We start from the raw sequence: 14,440 nt of genomic DNA, 5'->3' as shown, positions 1-14,440 counted from the left end.
ATAGAATCATAGAATCATTAAGGTTGGAAAAGACCCTTAAGATCATCAAGTCCAGCCGCTACTAAATATGTTTTAAAGTTCTGGCTGTATAAAAGCAAGAATATAACGCCTGGACAAGTACGATGTGAATCAGGAAGAGGAACATCATATTCTGCTGTCCAAGGTGTTTGTTTCATTAGTCTTGAGGGCATTATAATTTTCTTGGCTTTTGTAAATATATTAAATAGCTTCCAGAAGCTTTTCTTAAAGAAGAACATTAGCACACTTATTGTTCTTCCACAGCATCTAGACAAATTTGATGTGGCGCTATAATGTCTGCTCTAAAATACATCAAATACCACGATGCTTGAGCAGCAGCTCAAATTATCTAAATAAATTTTTGGTCTTCTGTTTTTCAGTTTTTATTTGGTTTTACTGTTGTAGTTCAAAAATACACTACAATAAATTTAAATATACACTAAAACATTAAATGCATTAAATGGGTCAACAACAGAAGGTATTGTACCAGCAGGACAATGATATTAGGGTCACATGAGGCAGTTCATAGGAGAAGACAAGACTTGCCCTCTGCTTTTGCATGTGGCAAATCCCTTAGTGGTGATGAATGAGCTTCTGAGGGGGTAGCTGAGAGCAAAATAAGAGAGGGAAAGGCTGCTGGTAAAACACAGCCGAAGCTGGTGGGTGAATGACCATCATGCAGCAGAGTGCCCAGCATTGCCTGGAGATTTACACGGGGACAAATCCAGAAGTTGCCCCCAGAGGATGCTGAAGAGCTACAGTGTTGGTGTTGTGGTGGCAATCTGTTCTTGGGATGGTGAATGCCTGGAGATGCATGGCTGCCCCCTTTCAAGGCCCAAAATAGCTGCCAAAGCTGATGAATGGACTGCAGACATGCTAAGTACACGTGCTTGCCAGGTATCCCCTTACAGGCCAATGCATCTAACAGATGTTTGCAGAAAAGGACTCCATTGTTGTCCTCTGCATCATGTGACTTCTGCTATGAATGGCATCTTTTGAATTTAGCAAATTGATCTCTTTAACAGAAAAATATTTAGCTTTTATTTTACCATCTGGTGCCTTTAAAGCTTTGTTCTTCTGGGAAATATTGTCCTCCAAATGGGTAAACTTGTCAGTGCCCTCATAGACTTCCAATACTTCATTTTGTGGGCACTGCAGCAGGGGGCAGAGACGTTAGCAAAGACGGGGTGCCTATTAGAGCTGGTCCACACTGCAAATCTTGCCAGGAAGAGGATGCTTTTTCTGGCTTGGTCTTGTAGACCAAAGAAACGTTTGGATGGCAGAATTTCCTGAGGTAGACAAGGCATGGGTATTGGCCAAATGAAAGCCATTTTCAGCTTTCAGAACTTAGATTAAGCATGAAATAACCTAAAAGTTAGGGTTGAAAAGGGCACAAGGGCCTGTCCAAGGCCTGTCCATGGGAAACCCAGGGAGACATTTCAGGCTGTTCCACCTGACTCCAGCCCAGGCACCTGGATCCCATCTGTCTTCTAATATTACTAGTAAATCCTGTAACTTCAACAAGGGTTGGCTGAGTTTGTAGATAAAGTAAGCAGGTCCTTTACCAAAGGCTTAGTTAATCTGCATAAATGACAATTTTCCCAAGGGAAACTGGAGCTCTGAAATTTTAAAAAGAGTAAATCTTTGCAGATCAAACCCTTTGCACTTAGAAGAATGTTTCTTTCACAGGTGCATCTGTGGGAAAAGATTTTGAAAAAAAAAATTTCTCTGCTTCACTTCATTCCAAACAGCAAAAAATTTTCACTCTTACATTCTGTGAGGGCTTGGCTAACCAGACAGCAAGTGACTTGTTGCACCACCACAGTAACAAAAGGTCTGATGTTTTTCAAACAGTCATAATGGAAGCAACAAGAATTCTTGTTTATCTTGTTCCTATGCTACTTTCAGCATTTCCAACGGAATTGTGAAAGCTTGAATTTTTAAAAATTATTAAGCTTTTTCAAAAATCTGAAAGAGAAGTAAAAGAGGGGGCAAATTTCCTGGTTTGTTTCTCAGAAAGAACAAGAAAAATAAGTTAAATCAAGAAATAATTTCTGAAAAGAAATGGCAGGAAAAAATGGATTTCTCTATGAAAGGGCACTTCTACATAGAGGGTCTGTCCACTGCTACAGAAAACAGCCCAGGCCGTCTCTTTAAACTCAGAGCCTGAGTGCCAGCAGGGCAAAAGGTTAGAGGCTAAACCTAACTTTCCTAAGTAAAATATAAATTACTTATGGCAAATAAAAGAGGGCATTGGTTTAATATGGATTATTTTTATTTCCTTGGCTTGAATACAGTTAATGGCAGACATAAAATGATTTTCTTCAGCTCAATTTTTCTTGGCCTTGGAAGCTGCAAATGTTCTGAGTAGCTTCTTCCAGCTTGACCAGCTAATAATATCAGAGGTTTAACTTTTGGGTATATATTCTGGTCTCCCAGGATTTGCTGCACACAGTGGGCTAACTCTGATTTAATCAAACACCTTTTTTGGCTCCTCTGCTCCTGCTGACTTCTGCACATTTGGTCTGGTAGCAACCAGCTAGTAACCTTACAGTTAAGGGCCCTGCTACCTACAGCAGTGCAGCTGCAGCAGGTTGCATCTCAGGCAATCACAGAAATCCTATTTAAAGACTAAGCTGCTGAAGCCTGAGGTGTTACACTAATTTCTTTCTGGCTAGTTTAGAGCTAGTTTATGTTAGCTGGGGAATGGATAGACTGCAACCATAAAGAGAGCTGACTATGAGCGTCAAAGAGACAAAAACAAGAACCAGGGCTATTCAAGCGTTTGTGGTGCAGGAGAGCATATCAAGAGGGCCTGATCCAACACCTTCTGGACTCAGTGATGGTCCTTTCAAGGCTTTACTGCAACAGATCGTTAGACACAGTAATAGATGGGAAGTTTTTGAAAAACATTACTTTGAATAATATTAATAATAATAATAATCACCCATTCCTTTTCATGGCAGGCTTCCCCTTGTACAGTTGTGATTTCAGTGCTGAGTAATGATGTTTGTGATTTTTCACCTCCTGTGCAAATAAATTCATGGGACCTTATTGGAAATACATGCATGAGCTTTAGACATGCTCATACAAAGACTAAGCCTGAGCAAAAGCTAGGATTTGTAAAGCAACTTGAAATGAAAGATATTTGCAAATGCAAGTGTATGTTGTTATGGTAGTTTCTTTCCTGATTTGCATATTACTTTTTCTCAATAGAAAATTTCACTTTCTTCTTTACAAAAAGTCTGTAGATATCCCATTTCTGAGAATGAGAGAAGATAACATAAAAAAGAATGTTTTCCTTCAGATACTTGAACGTAAATTCAAAGCAACATACTGTTCTGTCCTGTTCTTAATGTGAAGAGACTTTAAAATTAATCTGAAAATACTTGCCAATTAATTTGCAATTGCTAAGAGTATAGCTGCATTGGGACTTCAGTCTTGGGACATTTCTAAAAGCTGAATGTTGAGATCTCATTAGAGAGGCATTTTCACAGTGTACCTTTGAAATGACGCACAGCCAGGCTGTAGCACTACAGTGCTACAGACACAGTCTCACCTGTTGCAGCTGCCTGTGCAGCTCCAGATTCCAGCAGAATGTCTTTTTGATAATGAAGGGTGACCAACTTACTACTTAAAAAAGAAGAGGTAGAGGTTGTGTTTCCCATATACCTTTAATACCCTTTTTAGTGTAAATACTGGGAAATTACTGTCCACTGGGGGGAAAAGTCACAGAGGCAGAAAGAAGTTGTCAGCTCTGAAATTTCATGGTAGTAAATCTGTAAATGCTTGCTGCCTGTTTACTGTACCCAGAGGTTTCAGCAGTGTAGCTGGTAGAGGTCTGGCAGTGCATAGCTTACCTCTGTGAGCCCCATGGATGGTCCCTGCGAGGGCAAGTCAGTAGCTACTGCCCTTCAGTCTGGCCTGTACATGTTCTGAAGAGGCTTACAGCTCCATAAAGAACATTTCAGGGGCCTACCCAGGTGGTTACATATTTACTCATCACTAGATGTATTTATTTTGTATAGAAAAAGTAAGGAATTGAAAACTGATTTTCCAACAAAAGAAACATCCTTAGCTAATGGGGAAACCATGACGACTTGCCACAGGAGAAAATCTTAACCGTGTATTTAGTATTTAGCTTTGTGTTTTCCTACATTTCCATCCACAAATGGACTTCTAAAATAGTGTGGAAGTTACTGAGTATGGCTTGGACAACACTGGAAGGCTCATGGTCTTATCTGGCCAAAACAAAAAAAAGGGTCTTGCAGTAACAAATGCACCACAGACTTTGACGGTAAATGTTCAATGTGCTAAACCAGAGCAGCCAGGAAAAGGCAGCATGGGGTGAATTTGTGTGTGCAAATATGTACTACACATTATGTCAGTGTCAGTTCCCTTTTCATGGGGAGCCAGTTTTGTATTGATTTTTTCCAGCATCTGTTATTTATGTGGCATTACTGTCATTATGTGGTATTATTATTATTAATGTGGTATCATTATTATTATTACAAGGTATTAATCCACCATCTGATATTTAGTAAACCATAGACGCATTTATGGTTTAAGAGGGCACACGTGCAGCTAATTCCTTCCAGAAATAGGCTCCAGAGTAAGCGGGACTGCTGGTGTGCTCCCTGCAGAGCTGCTGCTCTAGGTTTCCTACTCTGAAGCCAAAACAGGGGTCACCATTTGGTCCAAGTGAAGATGCTGTTGACCTGATTCCTGATTTTGTTTAGATCACATGTGCCTTCCTTATTTACACATATAAAAGGCTGAACAGAAGAAAGTCCTGTGCCTGTGAGGGGGTAAAATGAAGTACTGTTAGGCTATGAAGCTCACCTTTCCAGAAACTGAGCTTTGCCCAAGTACAAACACATGTTTTTCAAACAGAATGTGCATCAACAAGCACCGTTGCCCAATTTACCTTGCTTTGATCCTATCACATCGTTTGCCAAGCTTATCTAGTGAGTGAAGCAAGCAGTTGACATAAAGTGTTGCCTGAGCAGAAAATGAACTTTGGTCAAGTATCAGGGATCATAAGCCAGTCACTGGACTTGTTCATATCAGCTTAAAATAAAACAAATTATCTAGCTTTTATTTCTTCTGTGGGGACCTAACACATTCCACATCAAACTCAAAATAAGAGGTGGATTTTTTTTTAAAAGCCACTGTATTGGCTCTGGATGGCATGGAGTTAATTTTCCCCATAGCATCCTTCATAGTGCTGTGCTTTGCACCAGTAGCTAGAAGGGTGTTGATAACACACCAGTGTTTTGGCTACTGCTCAGCAGTGCTTGCACAGCATCAGGGCTGCCTCCAACAGTCTCACCCAGCAGGCGGGGGGTGGGCAAGATCTTGGGAGGGGACACAGCCAGGGCAGCTGACCCCAACTGATTCAAGGGATATTCCATACCATATGACGTCTGCTCAGGAATAAAAGCTAAGAGAAAGGAGGAAGGGTGGCAGGGGAAGGGCAGTCATTACTTATGACATTTGTCTTCCAGAGTAACCGCTACGCGTACTGAAGCCCTACTTCCGGTGAAGAGGCTGGAGAGAATAAATTCTTTGTTCTCCTTTTGATTCCATGCACAGCCTTTGCTTTTTCTTTATTAAACTACCTTTATCTTGATCCACAAGGTTTCTTTTTCCATCTCATTTTCTCCCTCCTCTCCTCGGTCCTGCTGAGGAGACAAGTGATAGAGCAGCTTGGTGGCACCTGGCATTCAGTCCAAGCCAACCCACTACACCCACAAATGATTGCAAACATGGACATAAATCAAGGGAAAAAAACCCATAGACTTCAGGAACACATACTGCAGTGACTAAGTGGTCTAGATTGTGCCTTTTCTATATTTGAAATTCAACAACATTTGTGTTGGAAAGAGGGCAGCAGTGTGAATGAAACAGGCCTGTATTGGTTTTTTGATCAGTCAAGTTACAGGTCAGTTTGACTTTGAACCAGCAATAGCACTATCTTACTGCAGTTAATTCCATTTGATTTAGTTGGCTATGATTTGCTCTTGAGCTGTTCTCCCTTGGAAATGCATCCATTCATAGAAGTGATTAGATGACTTGGGTGACCCATTACAAGATCTAATTTTATTTTTTTTTTAGTTTAGCTCAAATGTGAGTGTTTGTTTGATTTATTTTATCCTGAGAGATATAAAAGTCATCAGAGAAGAGGGGCTGAAAACCACCTGGAGTTTGCCAGGGTTGGGGGCATGGCCAGCCAGACCCCTACAGGGGTTAGAGAGAACCTGCAGCTCCTTACATGCCACAGCAGTTGGGATTTAGACAGTCACTGTCCTGACTTTCCTAAGATCATGAGGCTCCTGGGTTTGCTGTGCTCTCGCAAGAAAGCCTTAAGATCGAGTATACATGCTGCAAAACTCAGGGATCAAAGGTATGTTGAGCCAATTTTGTTTTCTGCTCACTGTGGGGTAGGTCTCATCCCACTGAAATATAATGTCTTAGGGTCTCTGCGTCATGGCTAGTAGCAGGGCCATCCTGGGACAGTTTCAGCATCTTGAAGATTTCTGGGGCAAAAGGGTGCCTTGGTTCTGACCCCTCTATGTGCAATGTTCTCTGCATGGAGCAAGAATGGAGAGGCAAAGGTGATGCCAGGGCTCATGATATCCCACACTGCTGCTGTGACTGGGTGACACTGTTGAGCCAGGGTGGAGCTGTCGGCTTACAGCAGAGTGCTGTAAGCACTTCTTCATACTGTAAGGACTTAGTTTTTCATCCCAGATTTCTTACTGTGCATGAATCATTTATCAATGATTTGGCCTTGTACTGCTGAAAAAACAAAGGTCCTCATTTTCACCAGGGCAGCATGCCTATTAACAGTAGTACTGCTATCATAGACTCAAGTTAGGTTTGTATGACAAGCTGTCCTCTTAAGTGTTCAGGTGATGGAAAGTTTAGTAGATTCAGGAAGACCCCAGCAAAAAACCCTCCTTCCTTGTTTCTCGATGTATACTCAGGAAGTAAATGGGACACAGATTTGGTAAGAGAACTAATGTTACAGCCACCTGGCTTCTTTGGTGAGTCCACCTCCATTCTCAGCAGTCCAGGTTAGTGCTGTTTGCTCCCCTGTAGACACCCTCTGAATTTCACCCTAGCATCAGTCCTGTGAACATAAATAGATTATCTGCCTCTCTCTCATTTCATTTAACACCAGGTTTGTGCAAATGGAAACTGATGACTCACAAGGATTGTTCTGGGACTGGCTCATTAGGCTCTGGAGGAGATATCACAATGGCTTTTCCAGAGAGGGCAAATGTGGTTCACTGAGTTAACACACTGTACTAACTGGTAAGCCCTCCTGGCATGGCTGGGCTTTATTGCTCTGTATATGTATGTATCTTTCTGCCTGCCTCTAAACCAGACTTATTTATGTACAGGCTACTTGTGCAAATGAAAATGCTGTTGTTCCAAAGGACACATGCCAAGCAGTCAAAAAGTGTATTGAGTTTCTAGTTGGCATAAAACCAAGGCCTCAGTGCTTTGCACAAAGAGTCCCCGACTCATGAGCAGCATGCAAAATATGATGGAAAGTAGTGGCGGAGTCTGGCATCAAAAGGCTTTTGCATAGTTTGGAGTTTCAATTACAAGAAACCCCAAAATGATGCGTACACAGGTGTGTCTATCTTTGTATTACAAATTTCTAGTAATAATACAGTAAATAATGAATATATTTGAGATCAAAGGTAAAAAGGACTAGCGCAGCAATAATAAACAGAGCAAAGAGGTGCCCTGAAGTGTTGCAAGGTAACAGAGTGGGAAACATATTCAATGAAACATCTACATTGCTTGAAAACACCATATGTTGCTTTGCCAAGAACTCTAGCTGTGCCACTTAACTGTGCTGAGCATTAGTCATGAAGCAAGCCACTCTCCTGGGAGGGAATTGAAATTAATGATCCTGTCTTTAAACAGGCTTCCCAATGCAGGAACCCTCTCCAACTGCAAGCCTGCATTCTTCTAATGCAGCAGGGGCCATCATTCTTGTTAGGAATTCTGTGGTATAATTGATAAAATTTGCAAGCCTAGTTATGAAGTGATTTCTAATGCATTTTCTGGAATATTGCTACACTGCGGGCTGTTTCAAGACCTGATGCCTTTTGGAATCAAGAGACCTACACTAGCAGGTGGTGCGTCCCTCCCACCCCACCTTTCTACATCGTGGGCAAGAACATATCTGGGAATCCAGCTAGGAAGCTTTGCCAGAGCCTTTTGCTACGATGGCTTGGTTCATGCTGGCCTTTGTCCCCATTAGGCAGATGTTGCCATCATGAAGTGGCTCCAAATCTGTCAGATTGCATCCCAGGGAATATCCCCCAGTGTCTGTAAAATCCTCACATGACTTAAGGGACATGTAGGTGTCAGTGGTGGACTCTCAGTGAAAAAGTTGACACCAAGCATCAATCATCACCGATGTGAAAAACAAGATAAGATATACCTCACCACTTCAGTGAAATCCTGTGTCGCCTGTAATGACATTTTGCTTTCCCCATTCAGGGACGAGTGTAGAGCCTTTGCACCCCCCAGCTCACCCAGTTCCCCTCCCTCTGAAGGAAGCTGAAAATGCAAAGAGGTGGAGAGAAGGGTTTGTGCATCTGAAGCAGCAGTAGAAGAGGAAACAAAAGTGTTTATAGAACAGCACAAAATATTCAGTGCCTTGCCAGTGTTTGAAAATAAATAATGACAGTCTGCTATATTCTGCCTAAATTTCTCTACACTTTCTCTCAGACAAGGTTTAAATACCTAATTCATCACATTAATTTAAAGACTGAAGTGAGGCAGTTAAATTAGGAACTGTGCCTCCTCTTTTTTGGCAACAGGAAAAGGAAAAGGTTTTTAGAAGGTGAGGTGCATCCAGTGAAAACATCAACTCAGTTCTCAGCAATGGTCAGAAACATGAAGGAAGATCCAGGTTGTTCAGAAAATGGTGAAGGACTAAACAGGGAATGCCATTATGGCACTGTATGCATATCTATGATATATCTGCATTGGACGCTGCATTTAGTTTGAAACATCTGAGAAAAAGTCAAAGAACTGAGAAGTTACAGAGAAGAATGGCAAGTTTTGTGAAGCTAGAGAACAGCTTTCCCATGATAAAAATTCGAACAGTTTACGACACTTCAGTCTGGAAAGGAGCAGAACTCACAGGTCTGTAAAATCTTGAGTGACTTGAAGGAGCTGACCACGTTTCATGGGCTCGTCCAACACAAAACATCAAAAACGTTGCCTTAAATAAACATAGGTAGGTTCCAGATGGGCAGAAGAAGGTGACTCTTCAGAAAACACACAACTAGCTTGTATCACTCCTTGCTGCAAGACATTGTAAATTATAAAAGTTATTTGGGTTTTCAGAATAACTCAACAAACTAATGAGAAAAGTCCATCTAGATTTACTAAACACAAATAAACCACCACCTAAAGATGGAAGAACTCTTTGGAAAGTACTCACCAGGTTTCTCTAGGTCTTCCCTGCCCTTTCATTGAGACTAAACAAGGCTTATTAAAAGTTATCTGGTGAAATTTTGTAAGGCTTTTTAAACCAGCTTTGTTGTTATTATCAACTAACTTGGAATTAGTTGGTAATTTGTCCATTTTTAGGAAAATCATCATGACTTGCAAAAGGCTTAGAAAACACTAGGCAAATATTCAGATATCGAATAATCGCACAAGTGAACAGAAAGAGTAAATTTGTCTGTAAACTGGTCTGTAAGATTAGTAAATAAATCTGCACACCTAAGTGTAGCTTTGAGGATGGAACTTCTGATTTTTGTCACACGATTATGATTGTGCAAGGGCTTATGAAAACTGTTTTGAAAATGCACTGGACTGGCCTTTAGTCCAAACTATGCACATGGTCTAGCCCATTATATTTTCAGTTTTCAGTCAGGTGGATACCAAAAGCAAAAACAACTGCAGTTTCAGAATGGTGAAGGAAAGAGAATATTCCCATGGAAGTCTTACCTTCTTAGAAAAGCAAGAGCAAGCACCACTGAGAAGCCTATGCAGATGATGATTTTCCTGCTTTTCCTGTCCACTTCTATCTGACCCTGTCTAGGAGGTTCCTGTCTGAGGTTACACCTGCAGTATTGTTCATATCTTAACAATTTCTGAGGATTTTTCCTGCATATTCCAGGTGCTGTAACGGAATAGAAAATATATGTGCGGCTAAACTGTGGCATGAAATCTCTAGTATCCAAGGAAACAGAGAACACACATGGGCAACTTGTCATGTAAAAAGCTAAACCAAATTATCTGTTTCGTTTTACTTGTCCAAGGGACTTATTTTCTCTCTCAGATAAGCCAGTGTAAGAGTATTTAAAATGTCAAAATGGAACCCACATTGCGAAATATAGATCCTCATCTCAAGCACCCTAGTTCTTAACTGGGTTTTCACCTGCAGGTGTAATTTTGGCCTATTAAAATCACAGGAATGAATCACAGGTCCATTATTTGTCTCCAAAAACCTGGATCGTCTCTCAAGATGAGATACTGATTACAGACAGCTTGAGACTGGACATATTTTCTTGCAGGTTGCTAGTTCATGCCTACCAGTAATAAGGAAAATATTGTAATTAGGTGGTTATACAAAAAATGAGATGTACATTAGTGAAAATACTGAAGTATGATCCAGTAATCTCAAAAGAACCACAGAAGGAAAATATCCCCTTGTGTTTTCACTACAGTTTACCTGCTGCCACCCAGAAGTGAGAAATGCTGAAGTGCTAGGAAAAATGTTTCTGTCTGAAGCTTTCCATGTTATGAGTAAAAATGGGAAGAAACTTTTAGGCAAATGGTATGGATAACTGGCTGCTTTCGATCTGTTTTGTGTAGCCAAGCAAACCCTGTGTAATGCTTTTTGTTCTGTTGCTTGCTGTAAATAGATAGATAGATAGATAGATAGATAGATAGATAGATAGATAGATACATACATACATACATACATACATACATGCATACATACATACATACATAAAGCCAGAGTTGCTGTTTCAGTGAATAACCAAGTGCAGGCAAATCCTTAGGCATAGTGGAAAGGGGCCAGAATGGGGCACAGAAGCATGTGTTAGTCTCCATGGTTTATTTTTAGTTATTTAAAAAAGGAAACTAGAACAAATGTAAAATCTTAATGATAAAGAGAGAGGTGTATTCCTCGTTTTAAAGTGTTGTGCTTTGGTATTGCTCCACAGCATGCACTCACTGTCACATGGGACTGAATACACACACTCATGAGCTCTGCAGGGTGCCTGAGATTGGCCTAGACAGTTCAGATTTGCCATAGATAGATTTTTAGGCCCAAGGGAGAGATTATAGTCTGCTGAGAGTCCAGGTTGTCCAAGTACATCATGGCATTTTGTGGTGTCACCTCTTGGGTGAGAAGTGGACAGGGCTAAAACTGCCCAGCCTTGGGTCTAGACAGACCTATCAAATTTAAATGCACGCATATACCTGTGCATATGCACACATACGCACACACTCTTCTCAAGCACAGAACAGAAGACAAGGCTAAACAGATCTGAATATAGATGTAGTATCTACATAGGCACAAAAGTGGCACTAGCTTCGGTGGGAGGAGGGTCAGTACCCCTAACACTGGAGCTGGAGCAGTGCACCTCTGTGCACAGTCCGTCCAGACCGTGAGGAGTCATGCAGACCTCTAGGAAGGCTGCAGCCTTACAGACAAACCATGGCTGGTGGCAAGGTGGCAGTCTGACTCTCAGCTTGCAAGCTAAGGCAATTAATTGCTAGGCCTCCCCAGTGTGAGGGAAACGCAAGCATCTACTGAGGCATGGGGATTTATGAGGTAGAATACCTTTGCAATTTTACTTACTTTAAAGTGAATCCCATTATTCTGGGAGGGGAGGTGTCTAATCAATGATTTTTGCTGATCTGGGCTAGGCTAGGTTCTACTTCATTTACAAAAGAAATATGTCCATACTGCAGAGCCTGGACTTCCTTGGTCAGTACTCAGTCCAGCGATGGAGCTGTGGCAGCTGTGGTGGACACTGACACTTAAGAGCTGCACCAAAATGTGAAATTAAACAAAAACAATTAATAATTACCCCAGGGAATTTGCTTGGCTTATTGACTTGAGTTAGAGTCAAGAAATGACCTGTTGTGAAGATCCACTTTGACAGCCTATGCTGGGACCAAGTCTGCTCCTGGGTGCATAGTGCTCAGTAACAGAAGCTGGTAAGCTCTACTTTTAAAACAATAATACCTAAGGAATGGTATGACCGATAAACTCCTGTTAATGTTTACTATGTTGCAGAGAAGAGATCATTCATTTCTGAGAAGAGCACCAGGTTCACATGGGGGTGGCCGACAAGAGTTTATTTGAGACCAGACTGTTCTGTCCAGGTGAGTGGTTTCAAGACCTGGGGCATGGCTTTCTGTGTCCCAGGACACCTTTAATAGATACAGCAGGAGGCCTCGCCTGTATTGAAGATTATTTCCCTCATTTTCAGGGTGCTTCCAACCATTTCTTGTAATTGTTCAGCCCTTTCTCTCACTTCTGTAGCCAGGAGAAAGAACAAATGGCCCTGAATTAAGGGTGGTCTCAACGATGTCATCATTTATCCATTTCTACAGTCCACCACATCTGACAGTATAGTCCAAGGGAGGTGTGTGGTGAGACCCTGGTGAGAAGTGCAGCCCATCAGCCCCCAAAGTACTTGTCTGTCAGCCATTGACAGTAGGAATGCAGAAGAAAACCAGGCAGAAATAATTCTGAAGATGCTGGCAGGAACCGCGGCACCTTCGCACCGTGAAAAGACACAGCATCAGTACTGCTTCAAGGTGCTGTTCCTGTGGCAGCAGAAGAGATGAAGCCACGGAGCCAGGACTCCTTCCACACCATCCTTCTTGCCACATCTCTCCTCACCTGGTGCCCCAAGAGGTGCAAGCAGAGCGAGAGGCTGCCCGTGAACTGAGTTGCCTCGCTTTCCACTCTGACGTGAGCATCTTCGCAGGAGCTGCCCCCCGAGCAAAGCTCAAAGGAGGGGGATGAGCGGTAGCATAGCCTTGTGACTGGTGCAAATGAGTCCTGCTGATCCCAGGTGTTTAAAAATTGCAGGACCCAGCAGAATAATGTAATTAGCCAGAAAAAATATCAGGAGATTAAAATAAAGCTTGGGCTGGTTTTAGTTGCTGTCTCATTTTTTGACCTTTAGAGCAACATTCAAGTTGTATTTTCTAGCTTTTCTTCACATCTGTGACAAGCAGAAATATAGTCTTATTTTCTCTTTTTTTAAAACAAAGAAAGAAAACTATACTGTCATTATTTAAGCCCCAGCCTCATCAGGAATGAGGTGAGATTCAGGATCAAATTCTAAGAGGAGCAGGAAATGCCTTTCTCACTTGTCATGCCTGCAGGCCACCCTTGCAGCAGAGCACTGTCACCTGAGCTCTCACACTCTTCTTATAGTTCCTCACCTTTCAAAGAAAAAGACAAGCACCTCATAAGCTACGGGCAATCCACATAACAGAACATTCCCCTTCTCCTGTTTTATGATGCAGAGGTTTATTCTTTCGTTCCTCCCACCTCCACACTGACTGCCTCTTTGAAAGTCCGCAGCATCCAGCTGAGCTTTCACAGCTGGAAAGAGGTGTGGGCTGCAGACAAAACCACCATGCTGTCCAAAATGACTTAAGTGCTTCTTACATGAGCAATGCATTGATTTTGTTTCAAAGGTTTCTTTCTAATAAAATGAATGTCAATAACTATAAATGCTCTGACAAAATGTGGTGTACTCAGTATCATAGAAGCCAAGCTCAATTAAGCAAGAAGGAGGCTGTTTTGCTCTCATTTGAGAACAGCAGGAAGAGAACAGGAGGTGGAGAGCTGTAACATGCTCCTGTCTGGGGATGAACAGTGCACAGCGCAGGGAAGAAGGAAGCTGAAAGACTAGGATTATGTTGTGTGAATTTTCTCAGCTGTGTAGTTATTCACTGACCTTTTCCACCAAAGCTTCACTGTCATTAAAGGACATCCAATTAGGATGTTTAGTGAGGCAAATGTATGCTCAGACTCAGAGGACTGTACTTGCTTATGACCATCGTCCTTATATTTTGCTCAATATATTTAAAGCAGTGGTGATTAAAGCCACCGAAAATAAAACTACCACACATTCCACTGTATGATGTTACCTATCGTCAAGTTTGGGGCCATACTGAGACATTTCAAACACACCAGAGATTATATATGTAGGGAACTCCTATAGGATGTCACTGAAATTTATGTTTTTATAGGCTTTTGAACCATTCTGTAGAATTGGGTAGGGACCCTCCTCTGCAGAGAGGGGCAGTGGAGGTGGAACTGACATGATGTACTGCAGCTGTCTCGGGGAGAAATGCTGGCTTTACTGGCATTACTGGCATTGCAAGCTGGCTTTAC

The 14,440-nt window shown here is 41.8% G+C and overlaps 1 long non-coding RNA gene across 1 annotated transcript; it reads left to right on the top strand.

The window, feature by feature from the left end:
- Positions 1 to 7,204: 7,204 nt before the first annotated feature.
- On the top strand, positions 7,205 to 13,189 carry LOC142049949 (uncharacterized). The gene is made up of 3 exons (XR_012657869.1): positions 7,205 to 7,338; positions 12,317 to 12,405; positions 12,513 to 13,189. It is a non-coding gene; the product is annotated as an uncharacterized LOC142049949 (long non-coding RNA).
- Positions 13,190 to 14,440: the final 1,251 nt, after the last annotated feature.

Source organism: Phalacrocorax aristotelis, chromosome Z, assembly GCF_949628215.1.
Source record: "Phalacrocorax aristotelis chromosome Z, bGulAri2.1, whole genome shotgun sequence".
Lineage (NCBI taxonomy): Eukaryota > Metazoa > Chordata > Aves > Suliformes > Phalacrocoracidae > Phalacrocorax > Phalacrocorax aristotelis.
The sequence above is the reverse complement of the archived record's forward strand: the minus strand, read 5'-3'. Positions and strand labels throughout refer to the sequence as shown.